Source organism: Nuphar pumila, chromosome 9 (genome assembly GCF_984573655.1).
Source record: "Nuphar pumila chromosome 9, dmNupPumi1.hap1.1, whole genome shotgun sequence".
NCBI classification, from domain to species: domain Eukaryota; kingdom Viridiplantae; phylum Streptophyta; class Magnoliopsida; order Nymphaeales; family Nymphaeaceae; genus Nuphar; species Nuphar pumila.
In genome coordinates this window covers 57,179,041-57,191,185 of record NC_143257.1, presented here as the reverse complement: position 1 = coordinate 57,191,185, position 12,145 = coordinate 57,179,041, and the positions used below count along the sequence as shown (strand labels likewise).

Sequence of the window (12,145 nt, the reverse complement as noted above, 5' to 3'; positions counted from 1 at the left end):
TGTGCTAATTGCACTCATCGAGGTTGCTACAACCTCATCATCCCACCATCGTAACCCACATGGGACGTACTTGTCCAAAAGTACGATCGTACCTTCCTAAAGGTACAACTACGATGAGAGGGCAACGTAATGTTTTATGATTCTTTTGGTTCCTACATGACATGTTTTGCTTTTCTGAGCAATTGGCCTGTGGAGCCGATATTATCACATCAAAATCAATAAAGTGTAGATTGCACACTTCAATATACTCCATGATCTTACACAGAATTCATACCGTACCTGCCTTAAGGTTCGGTTACAATAACAATTGCAGTGGTTTTGAGTCTATTCATAAAGTCTGTCTTAAGTATGCAGTTTCAAAGGAATAAGCATGCATAATAGACAATTATGAGTTAAGCAATCCTACACGTAAACAAGCATGCCAAGTAAACTACTTGATTCTTTCTAGAATGAGTCTACCCAAAGAATTTACATTATGCAATTTCAAAAGAATCACAAAGAGTAAAACTTTGACCAACCAATACTTCTTCAGATACGCAAGTATGCAAAATAACTATTATATCTCAGAAGTCTTATTTTATTTTGTTCATACATACTATTCGTGCGACTTTCCCCTACCTCGGGATGTCGTGCAGCTGCGTGCGTCTACGCGTGTAGATGATACGAGGCTCGGGCCGCGGAGCCAGAGCGGGGGGTCCGATGCGAGGTCTGCAACAGTGCTACGTTAATTATTATGCGGAGAAAATAGAAGAAAACAAGCCTGCCTACAGGAAAAGAGAGAGGCAGCAGGGGTGTGCCCCTGCTGGCCGAAATCAGAAAAACGACAAGAGCGAGCCCTTGCCTGCAGACAGCCGTGGGGTGACAGGGCTGAGCCCTCTGTCAAAAACACCAAGGCGGCAGTGGGGGTCAGCCCCTGCCAATCGCAAAGAAGCGGCAGGGGCTGAGCCTCTGCCAGAACAATCAAGTGGCAGGGTCACGACCCCCTGCACAGCGAATAAGAAATGGCAGGGGTCACGACCCCCTGCACAGCGAATAAGAAATGGCAGGGGTCTCGGCCCCTGCCTGCCACAAAAAGAATGGTAAGGGCCTTGGCCCTTACCTGACGAGAATGGGGAAATGGCAGGGGCCCCAGCCCCTGCCTGTCGAAAAAGTGGGGAATGGCAGGGGCCCAGCCCCTCCCTGAAGAATTAAGGGACGGCAGGGGCCTCGGCCTCTGCCAGAAACACCTACGGATGGCAGGGGTCTCGACCCCTGCCTAGCAAAAAGTCATGGAGCCGCAGGGGTGTCCGACCCCCTGCGTGCCGAGGGTCAAGAGCAGTAAGGGGGGGGGGGGGGGGGTATTCCCTACCCTCCAAGAGGCCAAGAGGCGGCAGGGGAAAGCCCCTGCCTGCCGGAGAATAGAAAACGGCAGGGGCATTGCCCCTGCCTACCGGAGATCAAGAGGCGGCAGGGGCTAACCCCTGCCAGAGAGAGAGAGTTTGGGGGTGACAGGGGGCAGCCGACCTCCTGTCGGATTCCCTATCACCCCCGGAGGTGGGGGAGTGTCGCAAGGCCATTGGTGCCCTGCCGGCACTCCGGCGCACCCCCAGAGGGAAGAGGGGACGACAGGGGCCTTGCAGGCCACCTGTCGGACCTCCGATGATTACCGAAGAGGCGGGAGGGCACGGCAGGGGCTGTGCGCCGCCTGCCGGCCTCCCGGCGAGGTGACAGAGAGGGGAGTGAGGAAGAGAAGAGGGAGGATGGCATACCTGGGAGCGGTGGTCGGCGTCGGCGACGTGCGCAGCAGGGAGGAGACCGGCGCGGAGGGGGGGGCGAGGGCTGCGAGAGGGAGGCGTGACTCCCCTCGCCCTCCAACCTCTCTCTTAAAGGCGCAGGGGGGAAATCGAAAGAGGAAACCCCTGGTGGGTTTCCCAAACCTGCCCGCACGCGAAGGGGGAGAAGGGGGGGGTTGCGGCGCCCGAAAGCTCAGGTGAGCTCGGGTTATGTAAAACCCTAATAAAAAAAGGGGCCCGGGTCGGGTCGGGTCGGGTCGGGTCCGGACCCGGCCCGGGTCCAAATGTTTTTTTTTTTAATTAAATGGGGTTTTACAACAGGGACTGTGTATGTTGTCCGGAAGCATACCACGAACGGGGAGCCATGTGCTCTTATTATTATATATATATATATATATATATATATATATATATATATATATATTTTTTTTTTTTTTTAAAACATGACCTACCACGCATGTCAGTACCCAGCCGATTGAATCAGCTGGGCCTGCCACGACCCTGCCATTGGCTCACTTAATTCCCAGCCAACTGGGTACTGAGCCGGCGCACCCTACCAGCATGCAGGCAGCCAGCCGAGTGCTACTCGACTGGGTGCCAGCCTGCCAACATTAACCAAAAAAACTGTTGGTTCTACATATATATATATATATATTCGAAAAGAACAAACCCAGCCCAGCCGACCCTGTCGGCTGGGTCTGACAGCACATTCACAGGCCCAGTTTGGGCCTGTGTATGCTGTCAGGAAACGCAACAATCCGTTCGTCAAAACTCCTCCGGACAAGGGAGAAACGACCATTTTACTGAACGGAGGTCAAGTGGAAAACCTGGAATTCCGAGATTTTGCATCTGGGTGAATCAAACCGAGTCACCCTAATCCCAAGAAAAATTAAAAGAAATAGGGAATACGCATGAAATAAAATTCTGAAAATTCTAAAATATTCATAGTAGATGGAACACTTCATAATCTATCAATCCAAACTAATATTTGCATAAAATCATGGAATAAATCAAATACAAATATATTTTACGAATCTATTTCTAAGAAACCGATTTTTATGATAAACCCAATTTCAAAAATGGTTTTTTTTAAGGGAAAACGTGTTTTTGCCATGGATCATTAGATCTGAGTCAAACCCACGGTTAGGAGGGTTTGACCATGATCTAAACTCATGAAAAAGCATCAAAATTCATGCCAAGAACTCAGTTCTTGCAAGAAAAGCATAGAAACCCTACCTTTTGTTGAAAAAAATGTATTTCTTGATGGATGAACGACCCTTTTTGCTCGATCCACCGATCAGCTCCTCCTTCCAGCAAGGTGAAGACCTTAGATATCCTCACCACACCCCTTGAGGTCTGGATCTTGCACTCAAGGACCAAAAGAAACTCTAAAAAGAAGAGAGTAGGGAAAGGGGAAAGAGAGGAGAGAGAGAGAGAGTTTTTGGGGGAGAGAGAAGCTCTTCTTTTTTTTTCCATCCCAAATGAGGGGGGCGTGGGATATGAGAGGGTTTTATAACCCTCTTAAGCTAGGTTATGGGCTGGAATTAATTCCAGCCCTTGATCACTTTAATGAAACTCCATTTGGAGCCCTTGATCTCCTCCTTGATTTTCAAGTTTTAAATAAACTTAAAATTCACTAGACTTTTAAATTTCAAAATAAATTTAAAGTAAGATGCCACATAGGATGGGACGGCCCACCTATTGACTCCTACTAAACTAATAAAATGGGTTTAATTTATAACAAAAATCTATTTTATTAAACTATAATTAACAAAAACATAGAATTCCAACAAAAATCGTTTTTGTTTTATACAACCACAAATCATATAAAATGTAAAGACATTAATTATCCACTAATTACAACTTATTAAGCATATTAATATGTATATGTTCACAACCTACTTTTGTTAATTCATATTATTTAATTATCTTTACTTAAAGAAAATTCAACATTTTCTTTTTAAGAGAGACATTTTCAATTAGGCATCACTTAGGATTTTCTCAATTATTCAAACCGTGTAGGGTTTATATTTACTACAATTCAACCTTATTAAACCCTCTAAGCCTTACAAATATACTCGAGCATTAATTTTTAAAGAAATTAGGGTTCTATATTGGCACGAAATTCAAGACATTTCACAATGCTATAGAAAAGAACTTAGAAATTTTCGGATATTACAATAAATCTATTTGGAATAAAGTGAATGTTATAGCTTCGATTACTCCTGTAATGTGCCTGAATGCTTAATCCAATGAAATGATTGTTTTCGTTGTCATGAAAAAAAAGATCTCAAAATTTGGGTTAAAATTTTGAGGCGTTACAATTAAAGTGCAGATTTGTTGGGTACGCAGATCATCATAAAGGGTACAGGTGTTACGATCCTGCCAGCAAGTGAATCAAGATATCTAGAAATGTGGTCCTTGATAAAAATGATTTTGGAGATTGAGAACGTGTTTATTTGTCCTTTTATTTCTAGCTAAGGGCATTTGGGATATTAGCCCTAAGAGTCGTTGGGAACTCCCCAATGACTATATTTATAGCCATTGGGATGCTCCCAATAGCTCTTTGAGCCCCCTCGTCTATATAAAGGGGATTACTCTCTTTCTTGTAATATGATTGTCTCAAGCATTTTGAGAGCAATATATTTTTTATTTTTGTGTTGTCTTTGCCCATTTATGGCTTTATGTGTTTGATTCTTGTATTGACCCATAAGTCGTCCTTTGTTTGTGCACATTATTGTATGTTTGTAAGCCCATAAGAGGCATTCATTTGTGCATTTATCATTTTATTACAGATGACATGATCACAACTGGTGAAGACAAACAGGGAATTAGTTATATTAAAAATGTTCTTAAAAATAGTTTTGAAATGATTGATCTTGGGTTTCTTACAAACTTTCTTGGAATTAACGTTGCATATACGCCTTGTAATAACCGTATTTTTGTTAGCTATTTGAATATTTTTTTTCTATAAATAAGGCATAATTCGTGTGATTCGGGCATGGATCCAAGTTACGGATCCAGGATCCATATATGATCGTTATATATATAAGTATAATACCATATATATTTACTTATAAAAATAAAATAAAATAAAATAAATAACATAAATTTAAAATATGTATATATGTATATCAAGGGATCCACGATTGGATCCATTCGGATCCAACTCGTCGATCGATATCGCGTGGGTGGTGCGAATCCAAAACCGCGGCTAGACCCGGGTCTTGGACCCGGCCCCAACCCGCATGCTTATAAAAAAAAAAGAGGGGTTTTATGTTAAGGGGCATATGAAGGCCCGATAAAATGAAGGGGTTAGGGTGAACCCTAACCCCTGCAAAGGGATATCGCAAAGGAGGAAGAGGGCTGGAGCGCGCCGCTGGGAGGGCAGTGTGCCCCTGCCTCTTCGAATGGGGGTCTCGCCCCTCTTCCTCCCCACCTCTGCTCTCTTCTTTCTTCCTCTCTCTCTCGTCTTCGCTGGAACCTCTCTCGCCGACACCCTTGCTACGTGTGACTGGATCGACGTCGCCGGCCCTGCCGAGCCCTTCTCTCCCTCTCGATCTTCACCTCCTCTCGTTGTAGCAGCAACCACCTCGCCAGAAAAAGGTAGGGGTTACTGTTTCTTTTCTTGTTTTGGTGTGTCCGGTGTCCAAGCATTGATGGGGTTACTGTTTCTTTTCTTGTTTTGGTGTGTCCGGTGTCCAAGCATTGATGGGGTTACGGTGAGGCTCTAAATCGATTGAAAGAAAAGGGGGTTTTCGAATAATGAAAGGGGGATTTGGGGTTTATTAAATCTAAATGGGTTCGGGGTTTTCAGATTTATGCTACGGGGTGGAGTTTAATGGCTATCGGGAAACCCACATTGGCAGAATGGGGATTTCGGCTACTGTGAAAACCCAAATGATATTGGGGTTTTCGAAAAACGACAAGAGGTTCCGATTCATGAGTTTTCAGATTTATGCTAATAGGGTTGTACTCCTCTTAACCCCAAATACCCGAGTTGGGGGTTTCTGATTTTCGGACAGTGGTGTTAGGAACAAACCACATTGGGGGTTTGTGTTGCCGTGAATCCCCAAACCAAAATTTAGGGGTATCGGCTGCTATGAACCCAAATAAAGAAAAAAAAATGTCTATAGGGTTTTCAGTAGACTGTTTATATAATACGTCCAATGAAAAACAAAAATTTATATTAGTTTCTGTGTACATCAGTTTCAATTGAAAAAAAAAAATGACACTTGGTCTCTGCATGTTATTTTCACTTTTTACTTCCTGTGCGAGTCACAAAATAGAAATTTGTGTTGTTGGGGTTCACATTGGCAAATTCTTTCGCAAGTAGATACTAAGACAAAAATCATGGACTGAGTGTTTGAGCAGAATACACTTCGGTGAAGTCCACGAGCAAGGCTTACGTTTTTGAATTTTACCTTAACTCTGAACATGTTTGTATTTGGCATCCATGTATCAGTGGTTCTATATCTCAAATCCATACCTGCCTGAGAGTGTATTTCTTTTCCTATTTAATCCATCATTGAAACGGTCTACAACACTTGAATATGATAAATGATAGATTCTGTTTTTTTTATTGCTATGATCTATGGAATCAAAATCTGCATATTCTGATGAGTCTGTCCTAGAGTTTTCTTTTCATAAAGACATGCCTTAGCAGACAGGTTTTGTTTCTTCTTTCATATTATATCTGCTATGCGGACTCACTACACCCGATATGCTCAAAGACCATAATCTCTAACTGATAGTAGGATTTTGGTGATTTTTGGTAAGGGATAGAAATAAATGGGTACTTCATAAGTTAGTCATGATTTGGAAAATTTCATTTTTGTGTTGACTGTGTGGGGATTATGATTGACAATTTTTTTCTATGACATAAACATTCTAGAATTTTGATTGAACCACTACAACCGTGAATGGCGTAAGATATACAATGTCAGATGCCTAACTAGAATTAAAAGATTTAATGCAAATGACAGAATTGCATGTGTAATGAAAATCAGCAAATTACTATGCTTGTTTTACAAAAAAAAATTACTATGGTACCTTAAATGGTAAATGAGCAAGTTAATCACTGCTATTCCCTCCCGCTGAGTGGGTGTCTAGGAAATCTTGCCTAATGGGCAATATTCATTGAATACCCGATGCGGGTACTTGGGTCGTTAACTTGGGTGCAAGGAAAATAAAGCTATTGAGAAGCTTTCGGTTTTTGGCACAGGTCAGTGTCTAAGCATGTATAGGACATACATAAGTTAATTCAATGTTAACAAATTTATGTTGATAACTCTATCAGTTATTATATACATACATTGAGCTTGTGAATATTTAATGGCACATGTTAGCATGCTTTATAGTTTGTAACATGTGAGGTATTTGGTGCCTGTTAACATATTATTGCAAAGTTGGTTTTGGAAAGTGCATACATGAAATCAATGCGTGTTTAGCATGTAAAATCATGCATAAATGTTCTCATGTACTTATGAATTATGAACGAATGCATGTGTGTTAAGTGGTTACATGAAAGCACTTGCACATGGATGGTGAACACTTGCATATGACTGTGGAAGCTCACGCACATTGTTAAAATGGTATGGATGAATGTGCATTTGGAATCATGTTGGTATTATTGCATACGTTGCAAGTTGTTATGATTTTTGCATATGATGCATCGATGATCTAAATGAATCATCGTTGGGCCTGGAGAGCCTTGGGTTTTGGGTTGCTCTTTCTTCAATTGTTTAAATGCATCGCAAAAATCACATTTTATCTTTATTGCACTGTTCTATGTGTTTCCACGAGCGGGAGTCCTGTGATGGTTTTCGCAGGGGTGGATGTGAGCCTTTTTACTTTACTTTTGCATATGGTGTTGCAAACTTAAAGAAATTAACTTAAATAAAAATATAATGAATAAGAACAGTGTAATATACATTCTGGGATATCTCATCTGGAGTATGAGAATCTTAGATATCCGGTCTTGGGGAGACTGTGAGGATACAAAAACTCCGTGTGCTGTAATTTTGTCCCCTGAACCCGATATTGAGGTTCTTTCTCCTGGCCACGGTTTTAGGGAGAGTCCGTCACTTTACCCGGGAGTGGTGTGTTTGACACAACTGTTGTTTATGGTACCAAGAAAGTGGCACATGTGGGCGTGGGGTGTCTCTTGTGTCCCCGACATTAGATGTGGAGGTCTAATGTTCCGATGGATGGTGCTGTTTCCTGATATCGGTCGAGGGCTAAGTTGGGACCCAGTAATAAAATACAAATTGTGTGTTAAGCTACCCTGGGAACCTACTTGACCTTGGGGATTGTACCCGTTTGGTGTATCTGCGGGCAACGATAATTAAAAAGAGGAACTTAAATTGTATGCATTTAATAAGGCATGCATATGGAAAGATGGAACTTAAATGAAAGATAACAAAAGAAATCATGCATTTCACATAATCATGCATTTTCCTATTATACATTAGAACATGTATATGTTATCCGTTTCCTTAATTGTTACGTGTTTGGTGGATGCATGATGTTTAACTGTCAATGCATGTTAAATGTCTTGTTGTACTAAAATGATGCATCATGGTATGGTTTAATGTTTCTTTATGCATAATGGATGTACCTTGTGGTATGAATGCGTACCTGAATTATGAATTGTCATAATTGCATTTATTTGAATCATTATATAAATTCGTATCTATGGTTATGGGATATTTAAATGATTATTTTTTTTTTATACTTGTCAGATTGTTTCTCATAAATTGTTGACTGTTGTAGCGTAGTTCTTTACTTATTCTTATATGGGTTGAAAATCACATTTGGCACCCACACCATATACTTGACACATGATATACCTGCAAAGAAAATTACAGTAATTCCTACTTAGACAGTTGTAGTCTAATTCCTATAAATTTTCAGGTGAAGAGTTGGATTTAGGAACGACTGTGGGATGAGGCTTCGATCGGGATTTTTGGATTTACTGTTCCAAGGATAGTGTGAGAACTCTGATCTTAATTTTCATTGATATTGGAATGAAAAGAATGTTTTGGTCTTGCTCCATCTGTAATGTTCTGGAATGCTTATCCCTACGGTATGACTTGTTTCCGCTGTATAAAAAAAAAATCTCAAAATTTGGGTTAAGATTTTGGGGCGTTACACGCCTCGTAGGTATTTGTTGACCCAAACTAAATTTGGAACCAAGATTATTGACAAGTCTGGAATTGCTGATGAGAAGAGAGTTAACACTCTAAAAGTGATTAATGTAAAAATGAAGATTAATGATGGAACGCCTCTAAAGAATGTTACTCTGTATCACCAAATGATTAGAAATCTAACATATTTATCTATCACTCAACCTGATATCTCTTATGTAGTTCAAACGGAGAGTTAATTTTAGCATTTGTCTACTATATTGCATGAGCATTGTCATGAAGATAATTAGATATATTCAAAAAATTGCTTCAAAAGGGCTTTTATTGTCGTCTTCTTATTCCCTAGAACTAACTGCTTATTTATTCTGAATGGGGAGGAGACCCTAATGATCATCGCTCAACCACTGATTTTTGTATTTTCTTAGGTAACTCACTTGTATCATAGAAGTGCAAGAAGCAGCAAAAAGTGTCTCTTTCTTCAACAGAAGATGAATACGAGCGATGGCTACCATCACATCAAAGATTGTATGGTTGAGATGCTTAATTGAAGACATTGGGGTGCATTTAATGTCATCTTCAAAGTTGTGCAGTGATAACAAGAGCATCATCTACATAGTTGGCAATCACATGTTTGACAAGAAAATCAAATATATTGAGATGGATTGTCATTATGTTCGATAGGAGTATTTGAAGAAGACCATATAGTTACCATACGTGACTTCAGAGTATCAATTGACAAACTTCTTCACCAAATCACTCCCTTCTCCTCAATTTCATTTTCTCCTTGACAAACTTTTGGTGATCTTACTGTAAGTTTGAGAGAAAGTTTTAAAATATGTATATTTTTGTATTTTTTTCTTTTTCATCTTAGATTGTACGCTAGGGATCTCTTGCGTAGGTTTTTTCTTTTCTTTTTTTATTTTTCTGGTCATAAGCTATATACACTTTAGTGCATAGCTTATATCCTTGTGTCATGAGCTATGTATGCTTCGGCTCCTACTGCCATGAATACACACTTTGGCTCCTACTGCCATGAATGCACTTTAAGTATACATAGCTCCTATTTCTATGAGCTATGTCAAAAGTTCAGCTTTTGTCCTTGTGTCATGAGCTATATATGTCATAAGTTCAGTTTATGTCTTTGTGTCATAAGCTATATATGTCATAAGTTCAGCCATTATGACAGTTGTGCACACTTTGTAGTGTACATAGCTTTTGAAGTCATAAGCTATGTACACTTCAAAGTGTACCAGCGAAAGTGAACTAGTAACTAGGAATATCTAACTGCTAGTTGAACCAAACTAGCCGTTAGCTTTCCCTAGTGGCTAGCATCCTTTATGTTTTATATATATGGGCCATTTGGCCTCTTTGTAATATAATGTATGTTTTGTGCACTTCAAGTGATTAATAAAATATTTATTTAACATTTTGAGTGTGTGCTCGTATTACCTTTGTGAGTGCCCCTTTGTGGGTTGAGAGTGGACTCTTGCCCTAGTAGGCATTATTTTTTAATTCTTGAAGAACCATTACAAACCCATCATGTAGCAACCCTTTGGAAGACCATTTTTAACACACCTATGCCTATAGGCAGTAAACCCATCAGAATTCTAACCACCAATTCCATCATACTTCTTAAACAACTTTCAAGGACAAACAACGGCCAGAATATATTTTCATTACACTAAGATGTCAACAGGAATCGTATGAATGAATAAAACTATAAGACAACATTAACCCAACAGCAGATGCCACCAGTTATATGTAAATCATTTAGAAACAGATGCACATCTACAACAAAAATACATTACCCATTCAACAAATGTCTCAATTGAAGACTTCAATGTACAAGTCACAGGATCATGCAAGATATTCTTTTCTCATAAGAAGTTGGAGCCTTTTTTTATTTGGATCAGATATCAACAAAAATTTTAACAGAAACCATAATTTTGGCATATTTATCTGTCTGATGCACAGCATGTGCCACCACTAATTTGCAGTTAATCAATCCGCTAAATCCCATTAGCGCCCATTTTTGGAACCTCATGTGAGAAGCAAAGAACCAGCTGAATGTGAAATATCTGTGTTTTTTAGCCATGATGCCATAAGTTGAATTGCAGAATTAAGAAATCACAACTTCAGGAAAAGAGAAAAAATAACACAGAAATGCTAACAATTCGTTAACCAAATCTCCAACAAGAAAGAAAGAAAAGAACAGGAGAAAATAGGAGCATTTATACAAATAAACAAAAGAGGAACAATGCAATCTTAACCGAAATAATGAACAAAGAGGGCTACCCACCACCCAAAATCATGGTCTTAGTTGAAAAATGATGGAAACAAAAGCTGGGGGGTTGCATTATATACCTTTTAAGTGCATTACCACAAGTTATTCTTGCTTTTAGATTAGAATAATCCCACTTTTTAAGCATACCCATGTGGGTATTTTGCACAAAGGAATCCATTTTCTCAAGGGGAAGAAAGAGTCGACCAGCAGATCAATATAAACAAGAGAAAGGGAACGCATAAATATTACCAGAATTTCAGGATTCTCGCGTGCTGTTTCAGCAACGTTGAAGCCCTTCTCAGCGTCATGGAAATTGGGTCTTTTAACTCTTGGAATTAGGCCTTTCAATGGGTCGGACCTGATCCGGTTGGATCCGATACTGGGTTGAGGACCTTGAGGTGCTGCTTAGGGTGCAAACGGTTCAGATTCGGATTGGATGTGGCTCATACGATATCCAACTAATGGGTGTTGGCTAAACGGTTTCGAATTTGGATTCGGATATCTGTCAAACTCGGATATTTGTTTGATTCAGTAGCAAAAAATTAAAACCATATCCGCACCCGATTATAATCTGATATGGTTTTGATTTACCAAATGCAACTAAATGAAGTTATATTTGGTTGAATATGTGATAAAATATGATCCAGTGACATCCTTAGGTGCTGCCGGGTATGTATCCGTCTTGACATAACATATGCAGAATCAGATTTGGTCCAAACATGGATAGTGTATGTCATAATCAACTGCAGTAAAATATTTATGTTTATATTTTTATAAATCTTAATTGCAACTCGGGTTGAACCCGGGATGGTTTAAAATTTCATAAACTCAATCAGGTTAATATAATACTCGGATACTCGAACCAATCTGATTTGTTTAAACTGGGGCCAACTTGATATGGGTTTGGGTCCAATTGGGTCAAAACCAGACTTTTTGGTCTA

The 12,145-nt window shown here is 39.9% G+C and overlaps 1 protein-coding gene across 1 annotated transcript in view; it reads right to left on the bottom strand.

Annotated features, from left to right (window-relative positions):
• Positions 1-11,484, bottom strand: part of ATXRCC1 (BRCT domain-containing DNA repair protein) — a 174,489-nt gene extending 163,005 nt beyond the window's left edge. Inside the window, exon 1 of the mRNA XM_090017649.1 lies at positions 11,454-11,484. The gene's annotated coding sequence lies outside the window, so the exon portion shown is untranslated. The remainder of the gene's footprint in view (positions 1-11,453) is intronic.
• Between the last annotated feature and the right edge of the window lie 661 nt (positions 11,485-12,145).